Consider the following 16,737-nt stretch of genomic DNA (forward strand, 5'->3'; position numbering starts at 1 on the left):
TTGAGTCATGACTAAAGTGGAGGTTAAAAACTGAAATTAGAGTAAGACATTTTTTTTTTTTGAAGTATGAACAGATCTGTTAGCACCAAAGTAACACAAGCAAACTGGACGTTTTCAAACTCTAACTTAACAGCAAGGTTCAAATCCTTCACTGAACAAGACTTTTTACCAAAAAATTCCAAAGGAACACTTCTCAAAAAGCATTTCTACAAATCTGAGAGAAAAGTAATACATTATACAAGCTCAAAAGAGCAACTTGCTTACAAAGTTTTCCACTACAAAAGAATGCTCCAGGTTAACACTTCAGTCATTTACAACAAATGTACATTGCAAAAAATAACAAAAAGAGCAAAATTCTGGAATGTTGAACATCCAGCACCAAGGAGCAATCATTTAAACAAGCAAAGCAAGGTCCAGCACACACTTCACAAGCAAAACAAAGCTCCAACATTTTCTGCTCAAGACAATTCTGGTATCTCACTACCACGTCCACTCATGGACGTCTTTCCTGAAAATCACAACAAAAATATAGGGAATGAGCTTCACAAGCTCAGTAGGTACAACAAAAGATTAGTATAGCAAAGATTCTAATTTAGAATGCCCATAGAAAGGGAGAAGCTAATGGAATTAAACCTTAAAAGTTACTGCTGAAAATCTTTGGAAAGAAAACAATGACACAATTGATATAAGTTATAACAAGGCTCATCTTTATAACAAAGACACAAACTAGCTTAAAACAGTTCCATAAACAACTGAACCAGAAGAGAAGAGTAAACATAAAACCAAAACTGTCCTGGTAAACCTTCAAATATGTTGGGACAAGTAAAACTCGTCTTAAATCCCAACGAAATCCTTGAAAATCCATCTTTTTCCAGTTAGAGCCCATTGCTCGTATTAAGGCCACCGAGCACACCCCGTACAAGCGGATCCTGATCAGGTTTTGGGTCTTTCACCCTAGGAAGGCACAATCCCTACTTAACTTTTCCCGGGCCTAACAAAAATCAAACAATTTAAAACCAAAGACTCTTTCCAAAAACCTTTTGTCTCTCAAACCAAACTGAACAGTCAGCGGAGTTCAGATAAGAACTTCAAATCTCTTTTGTTTTCAAATTCAATAGAGTTCTGCCAAGATAATTAAGGTTTAAAATTGAACTCTAAAAAAAAATGAGAGAATAGTCAAGGAATGAAACCTTGTTTCTGAGTAATCTCATAAATGGACAGTAGTCTCACAACTTAATAGCAAGCATGGTAAAATACAGTTCTTGTACAAAAATTAACAGCTTTTGCCAAACAAAACAAATTTGAATTCAGTCCGAAACAACAATCTTTTGAATAACATCCCTTACTTGTTGTAAACATAATTGAAAAGAACAAATCCTTTTTTTTTTTTTGTAGACAATACTTTCAGTTAAAAGAGAAGGTGATTAAGCATAAAGTATAGACAAGGCTCTAATGGGAAAATTACTGTTTGGATGAAACAGATTGTAAGTAAGGAAGGAGTTGATTCAAGACCTTATACTATGCCAAAAAATGAATCAGACGACAGTGAAAAACTGTCGTCTGATAGTGAAAATTGCTGTTGTTAATACTCCTGCCATCTGATGCAGGTATCAGACGACAGCGCGAAACTATTGTCTGAATCCAATTTGGACAAGCGCTAGTATTAATATGCATGTTGTCTGAATACCAGAAAGGACGACATACGACTGTGTAGAGTCCGTTGTGCAAGTCATATTAAGTCAGCAGCAATCTCATGAAAAGTAACTTTTGAAGCAAAGTTTGACAAGATCAGTTGTGTAGAAACTGTTGTCCCTTTAAATGTTCTACATCATTTTTTTGAGATAACGCTGTTGTCTGAATTGAAGCAAAACAACAGAAGTTTGTAGAAAGCATTGTGTGTTTGGGTGTGATACTACAGAACATGGTACTTTATTGTTGTGTTTTTTCTAGTTGGGCAATTAAAATTGTTTGAAAAGTATTGTAGTTAGATTGTTCATACAACAGTTTTTGAATACCATTTTATAATGTTCCATTGTCAGACAATTGTAAGACAATAGTTTTCATTTGGAATGAAATGGTACGAGAGAGTCACAAGACATTATGCACATAGCATTTAACCAAAACCAATTGACCAACATTCAAAAACATATCCATTGATTAAACATTCAAAACCAATTCATTCCATCATCACCCCAACATTAACATACTAACCCTACCTAAACATAAAGCCCAAAAACATCAAGGCCAGAAACATATTGTACTAGTCCACTTCCTTGTACGTCTTCATCAACTTCCGAACTCTATACCTTTCCTTCCTCTTCCTTCTCAGCAACAAGATATCCAAAGTAGAACCCGACACCAAACTGACCAGTCATGCTAACATCAGCTCCAGCAGCCTAGACTTCCATGAATTCCTTGGTGCTAGACCTTGCAATGGCACCAAGGTTATTGACCAAATCTGAAAACACAAATAGAGCAAACTCATTAAGTACCATATATAACATCGATTTCAATATTGCAATACAGAAAAAGGGCAACTAAATGGTACATCATTTTGCTTCCCTGTACTCTTTCTTTTAAGTGTCATTTGTCTTTGATTGTACACTGAAGAAGGCTCTAAAACCTCATAAAAGCTGGTATCTAACCTGACAAAACACAGAATTTACTCACTAAGCTCTGAAACCATATTGAATGGTGTATCAAGTTTAAAATTTGAACAAAGGCAACAATATATCAAGTGAAGTGTTCTGAACAAGCAAGTTTAAGAACTATACAGATCTAATGCCGACCACCTCTTCTCTTTCACGTTTACTTTCGAGTTTGAATCAAAGGGTTATAAGGCTCTGCCTTTTGGCTAAAGTTGGAAGCTGATATCAGAAATTTCTGAGACTGACTTCTGACTTCGGAAATTCATAACTAATTGCAGAAAATTCCGTTTTGGGTGATTCCAGTTCTAAATGACTCATTAAGATGTCTACTAAAACACTTTAGAAGAAGCCAACCTCAAATTCCCAGTAGATCAGTACAGTTTGACAAAAGAAAGTGACTGGGTCGAAATTCCAGAAATATGAATCAGAAAATCATAGGTGTGTTAACTGTGTATGTTACCTTTATTACGAACCTTCAGCATGAGTGCTCCTTGTCAGGGACTGGCTATAGATTAGTTCCTTTACGAACATGTTGATCTATGATATCTGAAAAAAGGAAGGCAATATTCCTGTTAAATTTGAAACATGGTCCCATGAAACTGCTATGGAAAACAATCATTTTTCATATATGATAGAGTAGCTTTATGCAGCTTTATTACATGTACAATAGAGGGTGAGAGAATACATGATATTGGACTTTATTACAACGTACTTTCTTCTGAAGTTCCTCCAAATAGCTATCAAAAAAATCCTGCGGTCTCTATCTCTTTCAACTACTTTGAAACGTTCATCATACTCAAATATGCTCTCTAATTTGCTGAATGATATATATATATATATATATATATATATATATAGGCCCCAATCTACCTCTTTGAATAAGTTGCGATGAACCTGAAGCCAACTCCAAGTTCAACATCAAACAACTTTGTAATTGGCTCTATCAGAATACCAGCAAAGTAGAACAAAACAAAGCTCACCTGAAGCTCTTGGAGAATAAAAGACTGGAAGAGACCGACACTGGTGAGAGGACCACTCAGACTGATCTCAATGTAGACGGGCCCACCTCTTGAACCCGAGAGCTCCTCCTCCTCACCACTAAAGCCATTAACGTCTTCAACATAGTCTTTCATCAATCAAATCGAACAAAGATTTGATCTTTAGTTACACGAGTCGAAACAGTCCACAATTTTGAACAAAGCAGAAGAAATACAAGTATACCAATCAACAAATTGATATATCAGACACCCAAAAGCAGAAAGAAATCCATTGTTTCACACATCAAATCAACCGAATGAATCATGACAGATCGAATCAATCGAATAAAAAAAAAACAAAAGAAATTTCAAGGACAGATCGAGTTTTTGAGAGAGGGACATACGAGGATTAAAAGGACTATACTGGTAGTCGGAGAGCTCCTTCTTGCGAACTAGTTGGAGGGAGTCGCTTCACGAACCCATCTCAATTTAAACTGATCATGAGAGACAGTTTGGGTTTGAGAGACAGATCGATCAAAAAATGAAAACCCAGAAAGTAAAACGAAGAAAGTTTTTGGGTTTGAGAGACAATCAGACAGATTGATCAACTATTTGACTTACCGTCACCGGAGTCACCGTTGAGGAGAGCGAGGGCCATCGACGGCCGAGGAGAGAGGCTGAGAGGGAGAGGGCCCGTGCCGGAGAGACTAGAGAGAGAGAGAGAGAGAGGACAGATGGCGACTGCAGTTTAGGTTTTGCCGTTTTGACAAGCTGAGGCGGGCAAAGTTGAGAGAAGAGAGAGGTGAAGAGCACAGGAGCTGTGGAGCTGGGCCTCTGAGAGAAGAGAGAGGTGGAATCTGAACCATTTATTTCTTTCTCCAAGATAAAATCAGGAGTTTTGTGAAAAGGGGGAAATTTAAGTTTTGGCCAAAAAATAGGCGGGTAAAAGTCGATGGAGTGAACCAGAAAATTGAGTTATCTTTCTCCAAGATAAAGACTCATTGTTTTTTATTGAACATATTTAATACACACACTGAAGGTGGAAGTCACTGAAATTTTTATCACTATCATATATTCATATACTGACGACATCCAACGGTGCATTTTAAAAAATTCCATTTCGTCCCCCATTTTGCTCATGGAGGATAACAAGCCTAATAAACGAGTTATACTACATTAATAGACATATAAGGATTATGTGCGATCCAAAAATTTTGAAATGGAAATCGACCAATCTGAAAATTCTCATATGTTTATACAACATTGATAGGTATTGTGTAAAAAAATTAGGTCGATCTGCCATGAATAAGGCGCCCAACGTAGCGGTCAACGCTTTGCACAAGCAAACTTCCCTAAGGGGAGCGGCACCATGCGCGGACAAACGTTGCGGAATTTTGACATCCGTAAGTAGACCCCCTACTCATGAGAGTGTGGGAGCTGAAAGATCAAAAAAAGTGAATTGCCAAGGACCGGTTAAGAGCATATTTGTTTTATGTTCTATTTAGGGTATTGAGTTGACCGGGTAGATCGAGGTCCAACCGAATGCGGAAATTGTTGAAATTTCTACCACTAACATATATTCATATGCAAACAACATCCAGCGGTTCATTTTAAAAAATTCCATTTCGTCCCCCATTTTGCTCATGGAGGGTAACAAGCCTAATAAACTAGTTATACTACATTACAAGACATATAAGGATTATGTGCGATCCAAAAATTTTGAAATGAAAATCGATCAATCGGAAAATTCTCATATTTTATACAATAGTGATAGGTATTGTGGAAAGAAATTAGGCCGATCCGCCATGAATAAGGCACCTAACGGAGCGGTCAACGCTTTGCACAAGCAAACTTCCCTAAGGGGAGCGGCACCATGCGCGGACAAACGTTGCGGAATTTTGACATCCATAAGTAGACCCCCTACCCATGAGAGTGTGGGATCTGAAAGATCGAAAAAAGTGAATTGCCAAGGACCGGTTAAGAGCATATTTGTTTTATGTTCTATTTAGGGTATTGAGTTGACCGGGTAGATCGCGGTCCAACCGAATGTGGAAATTGTTGAAATTTCTACCACTAACATATATTCATATGAAAAAAAACATCCAGCGGTTCATTTTAAAAAATTCCATTTCGTCCCCCATTTTGCTCATGGAGGGTAACAAGCCTAATAAACTAGTTATACTACATTAATAGGCATATAAGGATTATGTGCGATCCAAAAATTTTGAAATGAAAATCGATCAATCGGAAAATTCTTATATGTTTATACAATAGTGATAGGTATTGTGTAAAGAAATTAGGCCGATCCGCCGTGAATAAGGCACCTAACGGAGCGGTCAACGCTTTGCACAAGCAAACTTCCCTAAGGGGAGCGGCACCATGCGCGGACAAACGTTGCGGAATTTTGACATCCATAAGTAGACCCCCTACCCATGAGAGTGTGGGAGCTGAAAGATCGAAAAAAGTGAATTGCCAAGGACTGGTTAAGAGCATATTTGTTTTATGTTCTATTTAGGGTATTGAGTTGACCGGGTAGATCGAGGTCCAAACGAAGGCGGAAATTGCTGAAATTTCTACCACTAACATATATTCATATGAAAATAACATCCAGCGGTGCATTTTAAAAAATTCCATTCCGTCCCCCATTTTGCTCATTAAGAAGTTAACATTACATTGGTAAAATGGTTTCAACTCGACCAATTGATTATTTTTAGTTATGTTGATTACTTGATTTATTTCAAAATTGGTATTACATGAATATATTGTCCAATTTGAAATAATAGCTTTGTAATTATTACAGTTAATTAGTTAACAGTAATTATTGGTAAATATTAAAATACCCATAAGATTATATTAAAACGGCGGCGTTTTTGTCGAATTAACGGTTAATTCTTAAAAAAAAATTATTTTGTTCTTCTCAAAATATGGCTCAATTTAAAAGACTCATTTCCTAATATGGCAGATTGAAATAATTTTCTACACTTCCATAGTTTTATACATATAACACATGTAATAGAAAATAACAAAAATAAAATATAAATTTTTGGGCCGGGTTAGGGCCGGCCTTTTAGGGCCGGGCCCTTACGGGCTCAATCGGGCCGGGCCGTAGGGTAGGGCCGGGCTTTATTTGTGTGACCCATACCCTACCCTAAATAAAAAAGGGTCGGGCCGGCCCGCCCTAATGGAAGGGCCGGGCTTAGGGCCCAAGGGCCATATGATGAGGCCTAGTTATGGCTAAGTGTGGAACTCAGACAACATAAATTCATACCCATTGTCTCAATCAAAGTTGCACAACAGATTGAGGCATCAATAAATAACTATTGTTGGATGCCATTGTCTGAAGGAAGTTGCACAACAGAATAAAGTAGCAGTAAATAATTGTCGTCTGAATAAAATCAGTCAGACAACATTAAAACTCAACCATTGTCTAAATAGTAATTACACAACAGTAAAGTATCAATAGATAACTGTTGTCTGAAGCCAATGTCTGAAAGATAGTTATACAACATAATAAAGCAGCAAAAAACAACTGTTGTCTGAATTAAATCGATCAGACAACATCAAAGTACCACAATTGTCTGAATAGCAATTACACAACAGCTAACATAATAACTGTTGTCTGAAAAAACTCACTCAGACAACATCAAAATATAACCATTGTCTGAATAACAATTGCACAACAGCAATGTAATAACTGTTGACTGAATCAAAAATTTGGACAACAGAATAATTATTGCTGTCGTCTGATTGTATCAGACAACAGTTAAAAAATTTGCTGTTGTTGGAATTGTGTTGTCTGATTCGTTTTTTGGCATAGAATATATTTGTTAACAATCACCTTCAATAGGTACACTTGAACCTGCAGTAGCTATATGTATAAATCCTTAGCTACATAGCATTAAAAGAGGAGAACAACATCAAAATATAGTTCTTGTGTGAACTTTGAAGAATTCCAGCAATTATAGCACAAAACTAGTTCCATGTTGATGTCCAAAACCCAAGAATAAAGATAAAAAAAAAACGAAGAGCACAACTGCTCCTTCATTCAAATCAGTGACTAAACAACATGAGAAAATTGGGAGAGAAAGAGAGATGCTTCCAAATATCATTGTTAAAACTTTTGCTCAAAACCTAATTCAGATAAAACTGAAAGAACAGAGATAATGATCATAAGAAACAAGGCATCATTAATTCATGCCAAAACAAAGAAATCAAAGCTGCACGAAGGGAAAGCATTCCCTAACAAACAAGATTTCCACTTACAAATCAAATAATACCCAAAACAATAATCTCAAAACAATTGGTAAAGAAAACATTCCAAAGCAATCACACTCACTACGTACACACCAGATTAGAAACTAAGCTATAAGAAAGTTTTGTTTTCCCTACCTCAAGCCTTAGTTCAGCGGCTAACAAAACCCCAATCCACTGCTACAAGCGGCAACCCAAATCAAAATGCTAATACCCACTCGATAATCAGCAATTCCAACCACCTAAACCAAATTTTCGACAAAATTAAACCCAAAATCAAAGAAAGGCAGAAACAGAATGAGTGGGTTTTAGAAGATGGAAAATTCGACTTACTAGAGATAGCTGCAAGTAACCAAGGAATTCAATTCGAGGTCGGTGGGTTTCACAGCAATCTCTCTGAAGCTATTGGAAAAGTGTAGATTTTGACCTTTGGGTGAGTGAATGGAGGTCAGTCTTTGAGGCAAAAGAAGCGGTGGAAGAGGAAGTAGGCATGATGTTTCTCGTTGAGAAAAAGAAAGGCACAGGAATTCGTAGCACGTGTTGTCCATCTAGATTGTGACTAGGCTTCTATACCCCAACAGATAAGTCTAAAACAAAATAAAGTAAATAACCAACTATAGAGATAAAAATCTGAAATAAAACCAAATCCTAGTCAGAAAACAAAACACACAAAAGAGAAGGACAAAGAAACAATGCGGTAACCTAGCCTATTTCTTAAGTGAGATCGTCACACAAAGTCCGCTTGAAACCAGAGATTTTATCTCTTCTCCGCTAACGACGACGACGACGATCAAGGACACGATGGTCTGAGATCCATCAGTCTGTGTCCTCCTCCTCCGATGAAGACGACGCCGTCGGCCACCACATGGTGCTCGTGATCGGGGAGGGGGAGAGAGAGAGAGAGGAGAGAGAGCCGATCGGAGAGAGAGATGAGATGAGTGTGGTATAGTGTAATTGTTTAATTAGTCTGAGGGCAAAACCGTTATTTTCCTTTAAATGGGGTTAGTGGGAATAAAAATCTCTTGGTGGTGTGAGTGGGCTAATTTTAGTCTATTTTGGTGTTATGGGTCAAGGACCCTTATTTATATTCTTTATGATAATTTTTATATATATTTTATCAATTATTACTTTATATATTTGCTGGGTCCTAAAGGATGTCTACAAAAGATATTATCTTATTAATTTGGGAAAATTTCGCAAACAGTACACCAAGTAAAGGCCATTAATAATTCTTATACACAAAGTTTCAAACCAAACATTTCGGTACACGAAATCTGAAACTCGACCCACTATCAGTACACAACGTCAATTTTTGACACCAAAATGTCCATTATGCCCTTAGTTCTTTTTTTTTTTTTAATAATTTTTTTTTTCTGTTATTTTTTTTTCCTTCGTTTTTATCTCTTTCTTCTTCCTTCTTCCTTCTTCCGGGCTCACTCCCTCGCTTCCAACGCCGCCTTCCTCACCTCCACGCTCACTCCCTCGCTTCCAACGCCGCCCTTGCGAGGTGAGCTTCTCCCGCCGCTGCCGCTCCGCCTCCACGTGGTTGAGCGGCGTGTCTCGGCCCAGCCCGGGTTTCTAGCCCCGTTTCTTCGGCGCTCTTTTCATCTGGCAGTCGGAATCTGCGAAGTCCGAGTTTGGGTTTGGAGCTCCGTTCTTCTTCTTGCTAGAACCAAAAACATGTTTCTTGTCGTCATTGTACGAGTTGTGATCCTCTTCCTGCACGCCGGCAATGATGCCGATGTCAAAAATGGAGAAGTTCCGGTTGATGAACTCGAGCGGTCTTGTTTCCGGGTCGGGCTAATCTGACCCGAACAACGACTTGGCTTGCTGGATCAACCCCCAGTTCTCTCTGATCAAACCGGAGGAATCCATTTCAAGAACACTGTTGGAAGTTGGGATGCAGATCAAGGTCTCGATCCCGTGGATTTGGGCCTCTTTGGCTCTCTCGCAGTTGTTGAACTGAAGCTCGTGGGCCCCGCTCAGCCAGATTGAGGTCCCGGAGCCGAAGGCCTTGCCGGGAACAAAGCCGTCCCCGACGGCGAAAGATCGAGTGAGGGTGTGAGCCCGGAAGAAGGAAGAAGAAAGAGATAAAAAAGAAGGAAAAAAAAAATAGCAGAAAAAAAATTATTAAAAAAAAAGAACTGAGGGCATAATGGACATTTTGGTGTCAAAAATTGACGTCGTGTACTGATAGTGGGTCGAGTTTCAGATTTCGTGTACCGAAATGTTTGGTTTGAAACTTTGTGTATAAGAATTATTAGTGACATTTACTTGGTGTACTGTTTGCGAAATTTTCCCTATTAATTTAGAGAGGTTATTGTTAAAATTACTTTATATATTATCTCTAAAAAGGAATGAAAATGGCTTGGCAGCATGGTTGTAGATTGTTGGAAATAGAAATGGATTCTCTTGTTGCGGTCAAGTTGGTCCTCTCTCCAATTGATCACCTTCATCCTCTTTACAGTATTGTGGCGAATTGTAAAGAGCTTTTGAATAGGAATTGGAATGTGTCCCTTACCCATGTTTATAGAATGTGTCCCTTACCCATGTTTATAGACAGTATAATTCAATGGCTGATTTGTTAGCAAACATATATTAGTCATGGCTGCAGATTCTTTAGCTCCCCCTACTGATGTCGTTCCTCTTCTGGAAGCTGATTTATTAGTCTAGATTAATTGTGATTTAGGTTTTTTATCATTTACCTTTGGGCATCCTTATAATAATAATAAAAAATGATTTGCACATTACATATATCAAATTCTCGATCTCCATATCTTTTTACTTTTAAAACAAGTCATCGATTACATAAAAGTTTGAAAACAAACTTAGAAATCCAACAGTAATTAACGTCCTCGGATGAATATAGAAATTAAAATTCGAAATTACCTTTCCATTTGCACCATCCTCAGAATTTCATTAGTGTTTCTTGTGTTTAAAAGAGACTTCGGTCGTCGAGCTTAGGAGCTGTAGTTCCATAGAATGATATAAAGATATGGAGCTTGTGATGATCCTATATGGCTATATGGTTACAAAATAGTCTACAAGCCATTGAAAAGAATTAAGTAGTACGTGCAAGTGAAAGAAGACAGACTTTTCCCAAGACTAGGATTAAAGTATACTTTGGGGTTACTACTTACTAGCTAAAATTTTACTTCTTGAAAAAACTCAAAAAGTAATACCTTTTTTTTTTTTTAGGAGAAACAAGAATGCCTTTGCATTGATCATTGAAAGAAACGTTATAAGAAGCCAATCACAGGCTGTAAATAAGCCCCAAAAATAGTAACATTACATTTCAACTCCTAAACTCCAAGACCCCAGAAAAATTATAACATGGTCTCGGACCATCGTACACGTAGTGATACGAGTTGATGTTATTGGCTCATATGATTTCTGATTAGTCTCTTAATTTTTTTTTGGACCCCCCTGCATGGTCCCTACTAAATTCGAGTGATATTATTGGCTTGAACCACCACATGACAGTGCCACGTGATAGTCCGAAACCATAGAATAATTCCTCAAGACCCCAAGTACACAAAGCAATTAAGTAGGGTGAGTCGAAATACAACCATACTAAAAAATCATCTATCCCCTACTTAACTAATTAGAACAAAGTAGCCAAACCAGCAACAAACCATAGTAACCCTGCCTTCAACCTGTCACTACTAGAGGAAAGAAACCATCATCACTCCTTGATAAAATAAAACTAATTAAAAACTAAAATCAGTAGCTCAATTAGGGCCCAAGGATTGAGCCCAAGCCCAAGATGTAGCCCAGAGTACAATAGGGTTACTTCATACTGGGGTTGTCACTCGGTCGGTTCAAATCGATTATAGGTATAACCAACTTCAAAATCAAAGCTTTTGGTTTCAAAATTGAGCTACCAATTACCAACCAAAATTTTTGGTTTTTAATCATATCTACCAAATTCGATATTTCAGTTTTCGGTATTACCAACTTTAGAACAACTAATTCTTTGTGATATAAATTAGAATGAACAAATACTAGGTTTTTTAATTTTATAGTCGTAAACTTTATATTCATCTACTTATTATAGCTTTCTTTTGTACATATAACACCAAATTTTAACAATTTTCAATAAAACTAGGTTATTTAACGATCTTTGAGCAGGTTACTTAAAATACATGTACTATTAATGTAGTATATGTAATAATGTTCATACTATTATGCAAATATTTATGTTTATTTCTTAATATACATGTATGTGTATTAAAAACTATAATATATAAAGTTAATATTTAGATAATCAATAGATTCGGTATTTACCAAAACCAAACCAACTTTTTTGGTAATTGTCGATTTCGGTTTTATCGGTCTCGGTTACAAAAAAGTCAGTTTACCAAATCTAAATCATCTGTTGATAGTCGGTCGGTTTGGTAATTACCAAACCAAGTGGCAACCCTACTTCATACCATAGACACCTACCCCGCTACCCCCTCAACAATGCATTGTCGCATCCCCAAAGTCCTTGCACCCTAGCCGTCGTCGTACAAGTAAGGACAACCACCCACCCTAGCTAGCACAATCATAGCCTCATCGATCTATTACAGATATGGGTCGACCTCCATACAACAATAGCTCTCTTCCCACCCGCGACCCCAGAAATCCGATCTGACAACCACCAGCACGCCGTGACTAGTAGTGACAATGATATGACCCAACGACGGCATGTCGCTTCTCCTATCCAACCAAACCAACCTTAAACCTAAGCCAAGTCAATGTGTGAGATGAAATTCTATTGCATCCATCAACGCCATTATTTGAAACATAAACCCAGTCACCTATACCCCTTCCTGAGAAGCCAAAGAGGAAAATGAATAGAGTTAATTACATATAAGTGCATCTTTGAATGTTTTTTTAGCCAAAAGGCCACCAACTAGTTTTTTTCCCTCATAAGGTCACTAGATTAAAAAGGGTGTTATATTTTGGATATTAAAAACTAACATATTTACATAAATGCAACTAGAGTACAAAATCAACAATCATTCTCTCTCTCCTCTCCGGCGAGGTCTCCGATCAACTCCGGCGGGTCTCCGGCCAACTTCCGGCGACCACAAAAGCTATTGTCGCCAGCAACAAAATCTACTATTACCAACAAAATCTACTATTACCAACAAATCTACTATCACTAGCAACAAAAGCTACTCCGGTGAGATTTCTGGCGATGTCACAAAAGCAACACTCTCCAAAACCAAAAGCTACTGTCACCAACACCAAAAGCTACGCTCACCAGCAATAAACATTACTGTCACCAACACCAGAAAGCTACACTCACCAGTAAGAAAATCTACTCTCACACCACCAAAAGCAATAATCAAGTAGAACAAAAGCTACTTTCAGAGACTGAGAAAGTTATTCTTAAAGACTAAGAAAACTATGACAATATAAAAGATACACCAAAAATAAAATGCTACTGGAATCGAGAAAAGAAAACATATTCAATGTTACAAAATGTATGTAGGGTTCCACAATAATGTAACTATATAAAAAGCTACTTCCATACTTGTAAAAAGCCACTACCATAGTTTGAAAATCTATTACAATAGTTGTATAAAGCTATTGTCAATGTTGTAATGCTACTGTCATTTTTCAATGGTGACGCTCTAGACCCATATGAATCATTTGCCACCTTCAACACGAGCCTTCATTTCAACATTTTTTGGTTGGCAATGATCTCTTGTTCAATGGAGGCTTCAATATCCAAAGTCACATGATTTTCAAAATCTACTACTACAAATGCAAAGGGAAAGAACTCTGCAAGAACAAAGATACAACAAAATATTAGTATTTAAAATAAGGATTAATTACAGTTTACCCCCCTGAGGTTTGGAAGTGTCATCATTTCACCCCCTCTACTTTCAATTTTGATTTTTTACCCCCCAAACTTTCCAATTTCAATCAGTTATATCCAATTTCTCCTATTCCGTCCAAATTAGACGTTAACTTTGACTTTTTGAGGGTTAAAATGGTCATTTCAAGATAAAAAAATTAAAAAAAATAAAAAATAAAATAAAAAACCTTTTTTTTTTTTTTAATTTTGTCTTCAACCTATACACCACAAGTTATAATAGGTTTATAAAAACAAAAAAAATACTCTGGGTGGTTGAAAGCTGCTCGCTGGTCTACGATATTTGTGATATATCTCCGATAAAGTGAAGAATTTTAGGATATATCCCCAATAAAGTGAAGAAATATCTGTAAAAAATGATTTTACACTTTATCTGTAAATATATGTATATCCCCAATAAAGTGAAGAAATATCTGTGTAAAATCATTTTTTACAGATATTTATTTACAGATAAAGTGTAAAATTATTTTTTACAGATATTTCTTTATTTTATTGGGGATATATCCTAAAATTCTTCACTTTATCAGAGATATATCACAAATATCGTAGACCAGTGAGTGTGTAAAATCATTTTTTACAGATATTTATTTACAGATAAAGTGTAAAATTATTTTTTACAGATATTTCTTCACTTTATTGGGGATATATCCTAAAATTCTTCATTTTATCGGAAATATATCACAAATATCGTAGACCAGCGAGCGGCTTTCAACCACCCAGAGTATTTTTTTTATTTTTATAAACCTATTATAACTTGTGGTGTATAGGTTGAAGACAAAATAAAAAAAAAAAAAAAAAAAACGAAAAAACAGAAAAAAAGGTTTTTTTTTTTGGAAATTTCTTTATCTTGAAATGACAATTTTAACCCTCAAAAAGTCAAAGTTAACGTCCAATTTGGACGGAATAGGAGAAATTGGACATAACTGATTGAAATTGGAAAGTTTGGGAGGTAAAAAATCAAAATTGAAAGTAGAGGGGGTGAAATGATGACACCCCCAAACCTCAGGGGGATAAACTGTAATTAATCCTTAAAATAAAAACTAAAAACAACAATGTACCACTACGCTGCAAACATGGCACTTTTTTATCAACTAGATAAAAAAAATAAAATAATAAGCAATCTAAAAAGCTACTGTCATAAATACAGAATGTTACTATAACACACATACAAAGCTATTGGATCAGTAATAAAAAACTACTAACACATGTACCATAGGCTACTATAAAACATGTATAAAGCTACTAGATCATTAATAAAAAGCTACTAAAATAGGTATATAAAGCTACTATAACACGCACAAAACTACTGGACTAGTAATAAAAAACTACTGACATAGCTACTGCAATTTCAAGCTACTGAACTATTAATAAAAAGCTACTAAAATAGGTATATAAAACTACTATAACACGCACAAAACTACTGGACCAGAAATAAAAAACTACTGACATAGCTACTGCAATTTCAAGCTACTGGACCATCAATCAATACGTACTGCAATTTCAAGCATTTAACAACTTCTAACACCATTAACAACATCAGGTTCATAGCCCAGGGAATTCAATTCCTTCAAATCAATTACCAAAAAACACAAACAACTCAAATCCTCAAGAAAAAATTAGCCAAATCATACGGCCAACAATAAAAATCTAAGGCGACGAAACTAACTTTGCAGAAAATTACCAAGTCTGAAACCAAAAAGAAAACAAAAAATTACCTGGAGTGAGCGGTTGCCGGAAAATCGTTGTGAAAGGTTAAGCGGGGGACGGCGGCGGTGGAGGCATGAGACGAGTCGGAGCTGTCGCTGCAGAGATACAGTCGCGAAACGGCGCCGTGCGCCGGAGATTCAATTTCAGTTGGCCAACGCGATCCAGTTTTTCCATGACAACAAAATTCACAATTCCAGGAAAAAAAATCGAAACAACAATTAGGATAGTGATTACCTTCATGAGAATCAGGTGGCTTGAAAATCAGGAGGCTTAAAGGAGTCAACACCAAACTGAGCCCTATACGACGTCGTCGATGCTTGGGTTGCCTTGCCTCGCCTCGCCGTGCACCTTCATCATCGTCGCGATCCTCCTCTCACCTTTCCGATCACAATCATCAAGCAGCGATCAGACGACCGCCGACGAGCTGCCTGCTCCTCTCTCATTTTCATTCGATCTATAATTTTTTGATCAGTTTCATTTTCTGGAAATCGAAGGTGACGACGATGGTGCAAGATCCGATAGAGCCGTGCCGGTGTTCGCCGGAATTGGAAGAAGAGACAAAGACGTGAAGATCTGTTATCGAGGGGAGAGAGAGAGAAAAGAGGGGGGCTGGGGAGAGAGAGAGATCTGTGATCGATGTTTTTTTGGTCAAAATGTGATCGATGTTAGGCTGACGGAATTTGGCTTCTTAGGTAGAAGGGTAATATTGTCATGGATGAAATAATCTGTGGATGGAAGTGGCCTTATTTGTACAAAAAAAATTAGGTGGCTTTAAGGCTAATTAAAGTTTCAAACTGACACTTGTATGTAATTTTCTAAAATGAATATTACGGTTACCTGTCTAGCTGACCTCGCTGCAAAGTCAGTGTGGAGCCGAATAAGAACCAGTCGAGGGAAGAAGAAAACTAGGTCTAGTGGAGCGTAAGAGTGCACGTACATGTGGTAATTTAATTTCTATATTAGGTTGACAGTTTGTCCTCATTTACAGTAAAACCCCTATAAATTAATAACGTTGGGACTACATAAAATTATTACTTTAGAGGGGTTATTATATTATCGATAAATGAATAATTATTCATTTATCGATAATGAATATTTATTACTTTAAAGAAAGATGATCAAGATCCAGATGACAATTGTACTCTACCCAAATGTTTCTTCGAAAGAGGCATTTTCATGCAATTGTAACTTTGAGTAACTACATGCTACCAGATGAAAAAAAAACCCACATTTGGTGTATGCATTGCAAACATTAGGCAACGTTCAATTCGGTTTAGAACAAGGA

The 16,737-nt window shown here is 36.9% G+C and overlaps 2 long non-coding RNA genes across 2 annotated transcripts; both read right to left on the reverse strand.

Moving 5' to 3' along the window:
- Positions 1 to 287: 287 nt before the first annotated feature.
- LOC133742129 (uncharacterized) lies at positions 288 to 8,362 on the reverse strand. The gene is made up of 3 exons (XR_009862367.1): positions 8,210 to 8,362; positions 8,015 to 8,118; positions 288 to 508 (listed from the first exon to the last, which is right to left on the reverse strand). It is a non-coding gene; the product is annotated as an uncharacterized LOC133742129 (long non-coding RNA).
- Positions 8,363 to 13,365: 5,003 nt separating this feature from the next.
- Positions 13,366 to 16,109, reverse strand: LOC133742044 (uncharacterized). The gene is made up of 3 exons (XR_009862331.1): positions 15,687 to 16,109; positions 15,461 to 15,547; positions 13,366 to 13,651 (listed from the first exon to the last, which is right to left on the reverse strand). It is a non-coding gene; the product is annotated as an uncharacterized LOC133742044 (long non-coding RNA).
- Between the last annotated feature and the right edge of the window lie 628 nt (positions 16,110 to 16,737).

This window comes from Rosa rugosa, chromosome 4, assembly GCF_958449725.1.
Source record: "Rosa rugosa chromosome 4, drRosRugo1.1, whole genome shotgun sequence".
In the NCBI taxonomy this organism is placed as follows: Eukaryota; Viridiplantae; Streptophyta; class Magnoliopsida; order Rosales; family Rosaceae; genus Rosa; species Rosa rugosa.